Below are 15,919 nucleotides of genomic sequence, written 5' to 3'. Positions count from 1 at the left end.
TTTAAAAATATTTTTTGAAGCTGAATTACACCAACATTGTAAAAACATGACAGAGAATATAGCATTTTTTCTTAGAGTCGCAGAACTGTCAAGCCAGCATTTAACGAACAGTTTTCGTGTGATATGGTTCCTACCATGGAGGAACTTACATTTTATTTGGCAAAATGAAATATATACATGCACCATCACGTGTTCTTCGGATAGCTGAAAATATGGTATTGAATCTCTGGAGACAAGTCAAGCCTAGAGATAAAGGAGTTTGGGCCAATCCATACTATTCTGGCTTACCTAAATTTCAGAACTTTCCAAGGGACAGAATGTTGTAGAGAGAAAAGAACAGAGGTCCAAACAGTAACATTGATTATGTAAAGCTTTGGGGAATATCTAGGAGTCATATTTTTCTCGGATTCTTCAAAATGAAACAGTTTTTCTTCCCCAACTTTATGCATTATTACATTCAATTATTGCTAAGTTTCTGTTTAACAGTGCATTTGACTGAGTACTCCAAGGTCTCCCAGGAGAGGAAACAACACTTATGTTGTGATCTCCAATAAATTGGAGTCCAGTTGGAGATCCAATATATGAGCCCTACATAAAGGATTTGGGGGGGGGGGAGGTCACTGTTAAATTAAACTTAGAGAAATTTCAGGAAATAGAATAGACCAAAAAAAAAGAAGAAATTGTATGGGATTAAAATGTTGATATAAAAACCTTTTTGCCCCAAAGCCCAAAGAAGGAAAATGAATTCGGATAAACTCTCTCAGGTGACTTGTTCACTATCATCTAATCATATCGTGACCAAATCTCTTTTTTACTGACTCACAGAACTTCTCAGATGCATAATATTTTTGTAAAAAGCAAAAACACCTCCATGAGCCTGGAGTCATCCATGTTCCACCTTGTTGCTCTTAACTTACTTAAAAAATAAATTAGCAAACATGAGTTCAGCACGTTCTGTTTGTCTAGTAATGGATTAAGTTAGTTGACTAATGCAAGCGAAAATAATAAGCTTCTTACAAGTAGGAGTCATATGAATTATTTCTTATTAACAAGCCCTTAGATATCTGAATTATACCTTGGCTTAAGTAAGTAAATGATGAGCTGTAGATTAGACTCTCAGATAAAATCAATTGTTTGAATATCAAGTGACTATTAATTCTCAATACTAAAAGAGTCATTCATAATTATTAGATAATTCATAGAGCTTGATATTTTAGGAATATTAGCAAAGTACTTCACAATTCCAAAATACAAGGATGACATTCTGAAAGCATTACACATTAACACTAAGCATTTTAATATGGCAATAGAACTAAAGTATACTGATAACATTTGTAACAGACTTACTATTGCTTGCATTCCAGCAATAAATAAGTTAAGGCTTAGAGAAAGTCCCTGACTTGTTCCAAGTCCCACAGCTAATTATTGGCAAAACTTACAAAGAGAACCCAAATCTCTTAAATCTGAAATCAGGTTCTTCTCCACCATGGTCTACTGCCTCTTGAAGGCTATGTGGCACGGTAAATGAAAGCCCTTAAAATTTTGACTACATCATACTGTCCTTGGGAATCACGTCATGCTTCATAAATCCAGAATAAATAGAAACTGAATTTACATTATTGGCTTCAATAATCAGAAAATTAGTACAAGTATGTGAATACTTTTAAGATTATGGCTTTTATTCTTACTGATATAGGTAAGAGATCCTATGTGTATATGATATGATATACATTTTATATATATATATATATATATATATATATTCACAACAAGAGTAAAAGAATCATTAAAAGACAAGAGTATTTTTTGAGGTTCAAATTAGATGACTGACCAGTTGACAGGCTGTGTGCATTTATTTATGCTAGCCTTTATATTTTTAATTTGCTAGAGCAACTGAAGTCTGAAACAGCTCAAGGCTGGATGATTCCTTTCTATAAATTACATCTCTTGAAATGCACAAATGCAGGCATGAGTCACCAGCTACAGAATTCCAGCTTGAATCCATTATGTCATTTTTATAAGGAAACAAACTGGTGACCTTCATGTGGTTTTAAGGACAATGAATCTGTGAATTACAGAGTATGAGAAAGATGTGATCATAACACGAACCATCAAATGAGTTCAATGGTATGATCTAAAAGGTAAAAAAAATAAAGTACATTTTATAGAATGAAGTCTGTTTACTTCTGTGATTCTTCTTCCATTATTCACTTACATGTATGCCTTGCATATAGCGGATTGATTTGAAACCAAATTGAAACATTCCAATAACTCGTAAGCAAATTTTAAACAATTAACTTTCATTTGGATTGTGCCCTGGCAGAAACAGTAACCAGAAGGAAAATGCATAGCCCAAAAAAATCTGCAATGTAGGTTTTGTTGAGTGGTTTCAATTTTCTATTGATTCAACCTTTTGTCAGAAATTTTAAACTACAACGCTACTGAAATTGTTACTTATATTTACCATTCCATCTAGGAAATACAGAGCAGAATCTCTGAGGCAGGATGTGGTTCAGGAAAGAAATCGTGGGTGCCTCTGGTAAAAAAGGAAGAAGAAGGGAAAGGAATTAACAAATATTGAGACCCCACCCCCCATCCTAGTCAGCACTTTTGACAAAGTACATATATTCCCTTGTGTAATTTTCACAACAGCCCTACTAAATAGGAAACGGAGACACAGAGAATTTAAGCCATGTGCCCAAACACATAACTAATGCGAGGTGGAGCCAGGAATCAAGCCCAAGTCTGTCTCACTAGAGGGGTATACTTTTTTCATGGCACATTGATTAACAGCCTTAAGTCTTAAAAATATGCCAAGTGCTCATGCCCAAAATATACCCTCAGTGTAACATTTACTTAGTCACTGGCAATATTCGCAAAGAACTAAATAAATGGAAAACAATCAGGAGGTACCAGTCATATGTCAACTTCTACAAATCAAGAATGTGTGTGTTTTCAAAGATTTCAGTTTATTTTTAAAGGTGAGGGAATCATTATTTACTAATAGGAATACAGATGGAAAAAGTGTGCAAAATGTTATCTAATAATAGTAACTGGCAATGAAATAGGAAAATGGTAGAAATGAATCATAATATTAAAAAAAAAACCTAACACAGATTATTTAATTAGAGGTCTCTTAAGAGCATTTGGAGTTTGTAAAGGTTAAAAAAAATAAAGCTTTTGAAGATGGGGTTTAAGATTAGATGAGGAGTATTATTATATTTGGTCAATATTAGTTAATATTGTTATCCATATACTCTTTACCAGACAGTAAGTAAATGTTCTAAGCTTAGTTTGGAGAATAGTTTGAAGAGCAGTTTACATAGGTTTTAGGGTCTGAGCATTCTCATTTATGAGGATAATTTGTGCCTTGCAAGACTGTTCTAAGGATGTAATGTATAATGTATACATGGAAGCTAGCTCGTGATAAACTCTCAATAAACAATTAAAAAAAAAAAAGACCAGACAGATTTACCTTAAGTTTCCCCAGATCACATTTAGTAGGAAAAAAAGGCAGTCATAATAACACAGGAAACGTTTGAGTACAGATTCCATGAAATTCCATCCTGTTCTTATGTCATAATAAATGGTTCTCTTTTCATCTAATTTCATCTATAATGGTTATATATTCTTATAATTCGACAAACTCAAATTTAAACATGGCATTGCATTTTAAATGCAAAGCCTACTGTCAAAGTTTAAAGCTCCCATTTTATGCCTGTCTATAACTTTAAAATGTTTTCTTTTGGTATTTTGTTAATATGTTTTGTATTGAGTTTTTCCTGTGATTTTTACGGTGAAGCCTGTCACTTCCAGTTGCATAAATATTGTGACTAACTGGTTTCTAATAAAAATAAAACATACCAAACAAATCCACCTGCAATCTAAGAATATTTTAAGAACCAGTTTCCAAATGCTATTCTGAGCAAAAGCCTATAGAGTATTTAGAATCTGTCACTAGTTTTTAACGGAATTCTGATTTTGTTTGCTTTAAAAAAAATTAATGAAAATCACCAGTTGTATACATGCCAGTATAATTTAAACAAAAAGAGGGCTGAGAGGAAGCTATGAGCTTGCATGACAAGGTACACCAAATAACATGTAATGAGTATCAACTGTGAATGGAGGAGCTAAAATGAAGTTTCAAACATAATTTTTGCCCATAATAAAGTATAGAGTTTCTTCTATTTGGTTATTTATTGGATGCTTAGAGACTTGGCACTTTCCCCACCAGAAAAGTCACTGGAATATATGGTTTGGTGTTAAGATCAATGATTTAAAAAGAGTCATCTCAAGTAGAAAAGTTTGCATTATTCTCATTATACATAAACACTGAATATTTGCTGATGCGAGATAGAGGCCAGATAAAAATTGACCTTTGAGTCTATCTTATTCAATTAAAAAAGATTTCATTGTGCTTTAGTTGTCTTACTATGTTTGTCTAGTTCAGGGTTGTTTTAACATTCCCCCCCCAGCTTCCACATCACTACAAAATGTTGACACATTTTGTTTACACATGCAGAGCTGTAGGTATTAGCATTATTATTTTTTATTTAAAATATGATTCTTAGATGTATAAATGTTAGATGTATCACATGATTATTATGTGAAATTAATGTATTTCCCAATATATTTTTAAGAGAACAATCAACCTTTCAAAGTTATTTTAAGATCTGATTTTTCATTGGAGGTCGTGGATTCAACCCCAAATCTTTTCTTACCAGTTTTATCATTCGTTTTAAAGTATACAATTCAATGGTTTCTAGTATACTCACAGAGCCCTATAACCACTGCCACAATTTAGAATGTTTTCATAATCCTCAAAAGAAACCCTGTGTACACGTCCTTCCTGACTACCTTACCTTCCACCCCCACCCAGACCCACCCCAGCTCTAGCCAGCCAGAAATCCTTCCTGTCTCTATAGATTTGCTTATTCTGGAACCTGCAGACTTTTGACAGATGTACTTGCTGGGAATACCAGAGAGGTTGTTTCACACTAAGAAGAGTTGGCAAAGAAAATGAGATTAGGTAGATTCAGGTAATACGGTTTTGATTAATCTGGGTAAATCCTTAATTTCTGTTTACACTTCTGACAGTAATAAAATTTTGTATCTGAGTTTCTATCATCTATATTTTTGTTACTCAATTTTTATTTTAGTACCACAAAATCAATAAAAAGGAAGGCATCCTCAAAGTACTCCTGTTCAAAATCAGTTGATTTCAGAAACCTTAGTTTCAAACTCTGGAAAGTTCTATTTCCAGTCCATCTCTTTCATTTTTCCCATTCTATCCAATCAACACTTGCCAAACTTGACTATCCTTTCCAGAAAGGAGGCATTTACATCAGAAAACTTTTAGGTGTGTGCTATTTGCTGTTGAATGCCATAAGAAGCAATTGATTCAAGCTTGCCATCTGTTTGGTTTTTTTCCCTAAATCTCTAATATGGAACACACTTCCCTAAAATTACACCTATTCAGAGGATTTTTATGAAGAAAATTGCCTTTCGTTCGGATGGGCTTTGAATTTTTCTTTTACAGTGGTGTAGACTAACACATTAGTAGCAACTCCCAATGGGTATCCGTTTTAGCTGCCAACATCAAAAAACAATTTTAAGTACATGAAACCTGAAGATAAGAACTGGGGCCTTCTACCCAAAATATGATATTATTTAATATGCTTCCCATTTAAAGCAATCAATCTCATAATATCTAATAACATATATCAATAAGTCCTATTTACATCCCCAAATGCACGTTTTAATCTTCTTCTTCTGAAACATATATGCTTTATACACAATACAAAATAATTGTTTTTGTTATTTGCATTGTACTAAATATGAGGATGTAATAGACAATGCACTATTTTGTGTTTGAAAGCTTTTCCAGTGATTTTGTCTTTTGCACTTGCTCCTTTGTTTTGCCATGATTTGCTGGACTTGTGATTCACTGTTCTGAGTGTCACAAAGAGCCCACTCCATTGCTCTCTTTGACACAGCACAGTAAGTTTAAACGTTAGACAAAGATTGTGGTACTAGAAAGTTCGATGAACTTGAAGAGAAAGTTAAGAAAATTTAAATGAATAAATCAACAGGATAAGGCAAGGGGATATGTGTGCTTTAAATAGTCTGCTAATAGACTCAGTAAAAGACGGAAACAAAGGGTCGAAGACATACAAAAGGAGAAGAACATACCTTATGATTTCATTTGTATGAACTTCTAGAACTGGCTAAAATAATCTAAAGTGATAGAAGTAAGAAAATGGTTGCTTTGAGTTGGCGTGGGACTGCGCAGGTGTGTATTATCTTCATCAAAACTGGGCAAACTATATTTAAAACGTACATTTTATTATATGTAAGTCATACTTCACTACAGTAGATTTTTTAAAAGTCAAAGTAGTCAGTAAAGGGTGACCATTGTGTTTGAATGTGATCATATTTGAATGAAAGATGACCTCCTTCTTTTTAAATATGAAATATCCATGCCTTTCCGAAGAGGTAAATTAAGCTCTTCTGTAATGTATTCCTTCTACTCAGGATTGAGTACTGGCATTTTAATGATGACTCTTAGCCACCATAAGATAGGCATTTCTTTGATAGACCTTCTACTTTAAATGCCTGCTTTTTCCCTGTAATTTCAACTGAGGAGAAATAAAGCAGCAAACTTATCCATTAAATCTTCACAGGATTCTTATGACTTTTAAAACACGATTTTGAATTGAAACTACTGTTTTATAATATTCTTTCTCAGGGTAGGCTGAAAGCAAAATAACAATAATTTTTGTAGGAAAGGTAAGATAAAATCTGTCTTGAACATCCACAAAATTGCCCTTAATGTCACTTTATAAATCAGTTATAAATAGCACCAGAAGTAATAGGACTGCATGTGTGAAATTGAAAGACAGTGTATGCACTATTTTTGTAGGAGAGAATTACATAGTGTTTGGATTAATACGTAGAGCTAGGTTGTGGCCATCTTTCTTTTCTATCTAGAGTCACTAGCCTACAAAGCAGAAAAATCTATCAAAGTCATGGGGGAATTTTAAAGATAACAGTTCAGCAAGACGGATAGAAACTGGAAATGACAGAATGGTGATAATAAAATATACCTCAGATTTATGATATAAAGGACTGAAAGAAACAGACTGAGAATGTATGGTAGATGCAAAAAACTATTATAAAAATGCCATGGTTGTGGGGCAGAGGCAAAGCAAGTGGGGCTAAAGAGAGAGAGAGAAATTGAAAAAAAGTTTTAATTTTGCCTAGGGTATTCCAGACTTCTTCAAAATTAATTAAAATTTTAGAAATGTATGCAAAAATGTTGGAAACACCAGAAAATATATTTTCAGTTGATAGATCCAGAAGTAATTTTTTATTTTTATTTTTTTAGATTTATTTATTTACTTATTTATTTGACAGAGAGAGATAGCGAGAGCAGGAACACAAGCAGGGGGAGTGGGAGAGGGAGAAGCAGGCTTCCCGCCGAGCAGGGAGCCCGATGAGGGGCTCGATCCCAGGACCCTGGGATCATGACCTGAGCCCAAGGCAGACGCTTAACCACTGAGCCACCCAGGCACCCCTAGACGTAATTTTTTAAACTATAAGATTGGTTGTTTTTTTAATGAAGGAACAGAAATGCTTCATTATATCTCAATCCTCCCCCCAAGGGGGTGTGGAAACCTGCAATAAATAAATCCTTCATAAATAAATGACACAATCACAGTCATAGCTCAATGTTCTGACTGCAATTGTCACAGTTAACCACTAGGGGGCTGTAATTCCTTTGGCAGCAGTTCTCTGCCCATAAATGTTTTATTCCTTGCAAAGGTACTTCTGTTAAGTGGGAGCTACGATATTAAGTATTAAGCAGGTAGAACAGTACTCTGTACTGAGCTACAGTATTAAGCAGGTAGAATAGCTCATTACTGTGTACTGAAATGATTTCATGCTTTCCTGCATTTCTTTGTTTAATTTTTATTGTACAGACTAATAACTTGGCCACCAGCTTCTTCAGCAAGCGTGGAATCTCATCATTGCTCAAAGATTGTTATTAACTTTGTACCTCTGCTTCTTGAAATATACTAGGTAGAACCAGTTTTATATCCTTTTTCATGAAGAAATTCTTTTTATTTACTATAGATCCCCTATCATTTGTTGAAAATAGAAGTTTAATGTGATCATGTGTTCTCACATATTTATTTCATAAATCTTTGTATTATTTAGAGCTGTAAGAGAGAAGAAAATGCGAGTGCAAATTTATAATATTAAGTGTGTTTTCTGACATTTAGATTAATATAACAGCTTTTACCCATGTTATTTTTCACTAATTTGAAGTCAGAACTACTCTTCCTTTACTTTTATTTATTTACTCTTTATTTGCTCTTTCATTAAGGAATGAAAAAAAAACCAATTTGCTGTTATAGTCTGTTGTCTCTTGAATGATTAAAAGGGTAGTGACGTTAAATTATTTAAATTGTGGCTTTAAAATTTATTGCATAAGTATTTTATACTATGCATCTGATATGTTGACTTATATTGATAAATTTGTGAGCTAAAAATATTTTAATGTCTTCAAATAATATGATAATTAACATTTCTTATGTATTTCTTATAACTCTAGTGGTCTTTACATTATTTGATTTTATTTACTTGAACCAATGGAAGAATTAGTTTTGTAGGGGAGGAAAAATTTTTCCTCTACCCTGTTGGGCTCGGTTACCGAGAACTGCAAATTAAACTGACAAGCAAGAGATTAACAGGAGGAAAAGTTTTATTTCATATACATATGAGGCCAACAAAAAAAAGTAGCTGGCTGTTTAATGGTAAAGTTAAAGTTTTATATACCTAACTTCGTGGGGATAAGGGAGGAGTGAGGAACAACTTCTCTGGGATAAACGAATATGTTTCTTTGGGAAAGACAAATGGATTTTTAAGAGAACAGACAAGAGATAAGCTTGTCTCTTAGTGTTTGTCTATACAAGAACAGGTACGAGTGGTCTTTCCATCTCCTCCAGAGCCATACAGTTCCATGGAGAGGGCATTTCTGGTAGCCTCATTCCCAAGAAATTGCAGCTTTTAGTCAAAAAGCCTCCTCTTTTAGTCAGAGGAGGTTTTTTTCTGCATATGTTGAATCTCAAGATGTCTTCAACTTAAAATAAGCTTTATACCAACTCTGGGGTTCTGAGTGGGTTCCCACAGGTTTATATTTTAAGAAAATCTGTGTATTTAAAACTTTTTGGTCATGTTTTATGTGTTTTAGGGAACTTCTTATGTTTAAAACATGTTAAATATTAACTTTGTTACAGCAAATTTCTTTGTCCTACAAATGTAGCTGGCTAATATTTGTATTAATTTTGTTTTCAAATCTCAAAATAAATGCTGTCAATTGATACTTTTAAAATAATTGATACTGAAATGGTGATTTTTCGAACTTCTTCCAGCTTCTAGTATCATTTAACTAATTCTGGTCTGTAATGATTTTATGTGAAATAATGTTTTAACTTAATATTTAAATTATGATTTTGCTGGTTCATTTATAATACTTAACTGATATTTAATTTTCTTTTGAGCTGCTGTACTAATGTTTGGGTTTTTTTACATTAATTTTATATAAATGAAACCGTCTTCTGGTGCTTATAGATATCAGCCTCATTACTTTTCAGCTATGCTTTATACATGAATAGTATAAATAGTTATTCTAAATAGCACTTTACTTATAGAGTTCTCATTGCATTTTTCTAAATGTTTGTTTTCAGGGATATCATCCAATATCCATGAGCATCTATAGGCCAGCCTTCACCGTCCTTCAAAAATAATTGTAAGTATATCCATAAACATGCTATGGGACTCTCATTTTGCAGTAATATTCAACCATTATAGTTAGGGAATTCTTATTATTTTGGTAATGTAGACTTATTTCTGAACTAGTAAAAAATTTCCATTAATGACTTAGCATATCTGAAAAAGAAAATTATTTAATTGGTACACAACTTAAGAAAAACTCAGCCTATTTTATTACCAAATAATGTGGTAAGCAGACACCTTTGCCAAAGTGTTTAATCGCCACCCTGATTTTATACTAAAGAAATATCAAATAAGATGGCATAAATAAGAACAATTAGACTAATGAAGACAAAATATGATTTTGAAGTTTTCTCTTTCAGAAACAAACTCATATCTGAGATTAGGCCATAGAAAATCCAGCTATTGTTTTCCTATCACAAATTTTTGAAAGTGAAGTCCATAAAAATATTCTTGATGGATAGATCTAAAAATCTCAGGAGGAGTAGGAGGGGAGACTGAGAACTTTGTTTCTCAAAAGGGGGTATCAAGGGCACCTGGGTGGCTCAGCCAGTTAAGCGGCTGCCTTTGGCTCAGGTGACCATCCCAGGGTCCTGAGATCGAATCCCACATTGGGCTCCCTGTTATAAATGTCAAAAAACACTGACCTAGAGAATGGACCACTCTGCATATTATAGGTTTCTTAAGCATGTTATTACAAGTTAGGCAAAATAGGTCAAAATTAGATCCCTTATTTTAAGCTCCAGACTGCACAGGGAATTCTCAATTAAATTTCTGATTGTTCCCGAAGTCATAAACATGTATTTAACTCCACAAAATGTTTTTAGAGTGATAGTGTTGGAGGAAGAACACATAATGATCATAGAGGTTATCTTACTTTTACAATGAAATTTTAACACTCTTTTAGTATAAAATTAATATATACTCATTACATAAAAGTTAAATAATACAAAATAAAGTGGAAGTCTATCCAAATTGGAGAGAGATAAAGGATGGAATAGGATTGGGAATGTCTGCTGTACATATTATTACTGATCAAAAAATAAAAGAAGAAAACAGGGATTGTACATCAAGACAGTTGCATCAAAATGGCTGCATTAAAATGTATTATAGTCAGAATGGTCAACATCAAATTGTCCTGTTTTGTAATTTGATGACTCACCATTTAAGATGATGACAAAGGTTATGCTTCGTTTGTTTAATATATATTAAAAAAAAATTCTTGATGCTATAGGCAACTTTCCATAAAGGAAACATGAAATCCAAAAAGCGTAAAATGTAAAATCTTAAAGAGCCCCAGCAGCTGTCCTGAGAGTGCACAAGAAGTCACTCATTATACTTTTGTGAAGATCCAAGTTTTCCCACAGGTATTTTCACTGCGTTGGTGAAATAGGTTAAGGTGGACACGCAGGTAAGTTTACACTCTCAAGCTTCAAATTGTGCTCACTCACACAAAGGCCATCTCATATAGATCAATGGCATCATAAGGTAGCAATGGCCCTACAAGCTAGTAAAGACCAAGGTCAGCCTTAGAAGGATGTGACGTAAGCCAATTGCATTTTTAGTATCTCCCTTTCAGCACTCTTCTGTCCTTACCATATTCTCTCCATAATGAGTACCCCCTGTTATTCCGCAAGGCCCCTGCACCCCTTGGTACACAGGCCTGTTGACACCTTGGTCTTATCCAGCTGTTAATTGGAAAAGATTTGATACACAAATTCATCCAAAGCTGGCAATGTCTACAAGTACTACCCCATCCAGAGAGAGGCCCATTTTAACATTGAAAATGTGACTCCAACAATTGAAATCCTTGATTGGCCAAAAGAGAAAACATGCCCCAAATCTCATCATGCAGGTATGTAAGCTTGTTGCCTACTTCACTTCTCCAAAAGGCTGACTTCATCAGGGCATGTTGGTGACATAAAAATGGATGTGCAACATACTTAATTATACTTAATATAAAAAGTTAGAGTCTGGTTATTTGTCATAAATAATATTGTTAATGTTACTAAATATGTTCATTCTCACTGTACATAAAAGAGTACTAAGAGTTTTATGATAATGCATATACATCCACAACCTCATATTCTTTGAGTTTTTGAAATGTGGGTCCCTGGTGATTTCTGTGACTATTTTAAGCTATATATGATTCAATTGATCTTTAAAAATAAAAGTCAGTTGAGCTGATTTATCTCCAGCTATCATTCAAACTTAGTAACACCTTCCCTAAAGCCCTCCTTAATGCTACCTCTGCTACCGTGATATATATAATATATATATAATATATATCACCGTTAAGGTAATAATTTAGGTAATGTATTCAATGTCTCCTGTGAAAAATGATCAGTTGGACAACTGTGCTCCTCCTGAGCTGGATAAGGTTAGTAATATTAGTAAGTATTAAAGGTAAATATTATCTTTTTTTCTGTAAAACCATATCAGCATTTAAAGCTTCTTCACAGAAAGGGCTCATGTAAATGAAGAAATAATGTACATATGTTGGTTCTACAATGTCATGACAGGATTTATATTTGTTACTTTTTTGACACCTTTATTAACAATTTAAGAACTTTATCTTTTAAACTTTTAATTATGTGACTTTGTGTTGCTACAAATAAATGCAAGTTCACTTAACAGAAGTTTTTTTTTTTCAATGTGAGTTCTCTGATATATAACTATTATTATAAAGTTCTTTAGGTTACCGAATTACTTTAATGAAAACATAGACTGTAACAAAAATCAAATATTACCTACGTGGATAAACAATGTCATTATTTCACTTTGCAGTGTATTGTAGCTTTCATTTTATTCACAGATATTTTATTTCTTGGATTTGATAAAATAATGAAATACATTTTATTGCCCTTTAACTCTTCATCTGGTTAAAGTAAATAATACATAATCAAGACTCATGAAAGGGGTACAGAATTGAGTATTAAAATGTTGTGTGTTACCTGCAGAGAATATGCCTTTTATATCACCTACAGGAACCAACATGGTGTCTTGCACATAATATGTATTTAATGATATATTCAATAATTAGTTCAATAATAACTATTGTACTAGCAATGATAAAATAACAGTTTCTTGGGAAGATAATCAGGCATTTTTTTAGTAAATGAATACATGTATATATATATATATATATATATATATATATAAAGCATAGGAAAACCAAAGCCTTTATAAGATAATTCCACATTCCTCACAATTTTTACTTGTATTTACTTGTATTACTTGTATTACTTGTACTACTATTCTAAAAATTTTTACTTGTATTTACTTGTATTACTTGTATTACTTGTATTACTATTCTAAAAATTAAGATGTGTGCGATGTGTGTGTGTGTGTATAGGAAAATATATAGAGAGAGAGATATTACTCAGCCATCAAAAAGAATAAAATCTTGCCATTTGCAATGACGTGGATAGAACTAGAGAGTATTACGCTAAGTAAAATACGTTAGTCAGAGAAAGACAAATGCCATATGATTTCACTCAAATGTGGAATTTAAGAAACAAAACAGATGAACATAGGGAAAGGGAAGGAAAAATAAAATGAGATGAAAACAGAGAGGAAGGCAAACCATGAGACTCTTTCTTTAAATTATTTATTTATGTGAAAGAGAGAGCCAGTGAGCATGAGTGGGGAGAGGGCCAGAGGGAGAAGGAGAAGCAGACTCCCTGCTGAGTAGGGAGCCTGACTTGGGGCTGGATCCCAGGGCCCCAGGATCATGAGCTGAGCCAAAGGCAGATGCTTAACCAACTGAGCCACCCAGGCACCCTCTGTAAGAGACTCAACTCTAGGAAACAAACTGTGGGTTGCTGGAGGGGAGGTGGAGGGGGGAAGGGGTAATTGGGTGATGGACATTAAGGAGGGCCCTTGATGTAATGAGCAACTGTTATGTGCAACTGATGATTCACTAAATTCTACCCCTGAAACTAATAATACACTATATGTTAACTAAATTGAATTTAATTAAAAAAATGTTTAAATATATTCTAAAAATTTAAGTAGTCCTTTATAATAATCAATTGAACTCAAAAACATGGCATTAATTAAGTACTTAAATATTTATTGATTTTAATAATCCAATTGAGCGAATTGATAATTTGAAAACTATATACCATACATATTTTTCACCCTGACTAGCCTGCACCAAAATCAACAAGCTTGGCAACATAGGTTAGAATGTCCACATTCTAAAATATTTCAACTTTTCAAAATAAGTGAAAGTTCATTTTATTTTGGAAAGGTAACTAGCCAAGCAGTTTCAAAGTAGAGTTACATGTCCATTCATACTAGATCATGGTAGTAAAATAATTTTTTCTATGTGTGTTTTCTGTTTTTGAACATACACCTTTCAAAAATATGCTTGCACTTTTAAATTATACATTTCGAAAATACTCACATCTCCTGAAATATAAAATATGGGAGTAACTTAAGTAACTACAACAAGTAAGTTAATACATGTTGTATTAGAAGCTATCATTATCAAGGAGTTTATGACATAAACAATGTTGATTTTTTTTATTTCATGCTTCTAAAATATTTGTTAGTCTTAACTTTAGTGCATACGGCCCTCATTTTATTTATTTTTTTTTTTTTTAATTTTTTTTTTTTATTCTTATGTTAATCCCCATACATTACATCATTAGTTTTAGATGAAGTGTTCCATGATTCATTGTTTGTGCATAACACCCAGTGCTCCATGCAGAACGTGCCCTCCTCAGTACCCACCACCAGGCTAACCCATCCTCCCACCCCCCTCCCCTCTAGAACCCTCAGTTTGTTTTTCAGAGTCCATCGTCTCTCATGGTTCGTCTACCCCTCCGATTTCCCCCGCTTCATTCTTCCCCTCCCGCTACCTTCTTCTTCTTTTTTTTTTTTTTTTTTTTCTTAACATATATTGCGTTATTTGTTTCAGAGGTACAGATCTGAGATTCAACAGTCTTGCAAAATTCACAGCGCTTACCAGAGCACATACCCTCCCCAGTGTCTATCACCCAGTCACCCCATCCTTCCCACCCCACCCCCCACTCCAGCAACCCTCAGTTTGTTTCCTGAGATTAAGAATTCCTCATATCAGTGAGATCATATGATACTTGTCTTTCTCTGATTGACTTATTTCACTCAACATAATACCCTCCAGTTCCATCCACGTCGTTGCAAATGTACGGCCCTCATTTTAGAAATGACACATATCTTTCAAATAAAATGCAGATATTTTAATGATACAAAATTTTTACGTGTTTTATGAAATGAATATTTGCATATTTGCATTGTTTCTATCACATTTTACTCTTATTTGAAAATTATTTTTCCCCCACCAAAATTAAACACATGACCCAGGCAAGTAATACATGGTATATGTGAGCTTGCTAACAATCGCTTTGTGAAATATTCTCTCTTTGTACATCTCGGTACCGTTGTTCATTTAGCTTTCTCAAAACTAAGTATCTTTATTTGTATCTTTGGAGATACTAGTAAGCTAATACTAAACTAATAAAAAGATGCTAACAAAATATGAAAATCAGAACACATATTCGTGGTATGTTTTCTAAAAATATATATCAGTTAAAATCTCTACATAAGTAATTGCCATGCCATTGAGCATTCTCATTGACTTCATAGGGTTTTGATTATATGAGAATATACTCTCATGTGTGGCAAGTTTCTTAGCATCACTGGCAATGACCTTGTCATTTAGATGGTTGGATTAGGCAAGAAACTGTCAGTCATCCTTGAGCATCTTCCTATCCGTTATGCCCCATAACCAATTTCATCATTAACTCCTGTCAACTTTAGCTTATGAGTATCTTCGCTCCATTTCTAGCATCCTTGTACCGGTTTGGCTTTCTATCACCTCTTGTCTGAGTACTGGAACAGCCTTCTAAATAATTGTCCCAATTACACATTTGCACCCCCAAATCCCATTGTCCCAATTCTGATTGCTCTTAGAATAAATACCAAAATCTTTATTATGGTTTATAAGAGAACCTAATCTGGCCCCAGTCCACCTCTTCTGTACCATATTTTGCCATGTCCCCTCACCTCCCTCATGAATGCTTCAGCTACAAATGTCTACTTCCAGTTGCTTGAACACATCATGCTCTCGCTT

General features: G+C 33.6%; 1 protein-coding gene across 1 annotated transcript in view; it reads left to right on the top strand.

Annotated features, from left to right (window-relative positions):
- The window catches only part of HTR2C (5-hydroxytryptamine receptor 2C), a 299,507-nt gene that overhangs the window by 14,273 nt on the left and 269,315 nt on the right, over window positions 1–15,919 (top strand). Inside the window, exon 2 of the mRNA XM_021686453.1 lies at window positions 9,753–9,814. The gene's annotated coding sequence lies outside the window, so the exon portion shown is untranslated. The remainder of the gene's footprint in view (window positions 1–9,752; window positions 9,815–15,919) is intronic.

This window comes from Neomonachus schauinslandi, chromosome X (assembly GCF_002201575.2).
Source record: "Neomonachus schauinslandi chromosome X, ASM220157v2, whole genome shotgun sequence".
Lineage (NCBI taxonomy): Eukaryota > Metazoa > Chordata > Mammalia > Carnivora > Phocidae > Neomonachus > Neomonachus schauinslandi.
The sequence above is the reverse complement of the archived record's forward strand: the minus strand, read 5'-3'. Positions and strand labels throughout refer to the sequence as shown.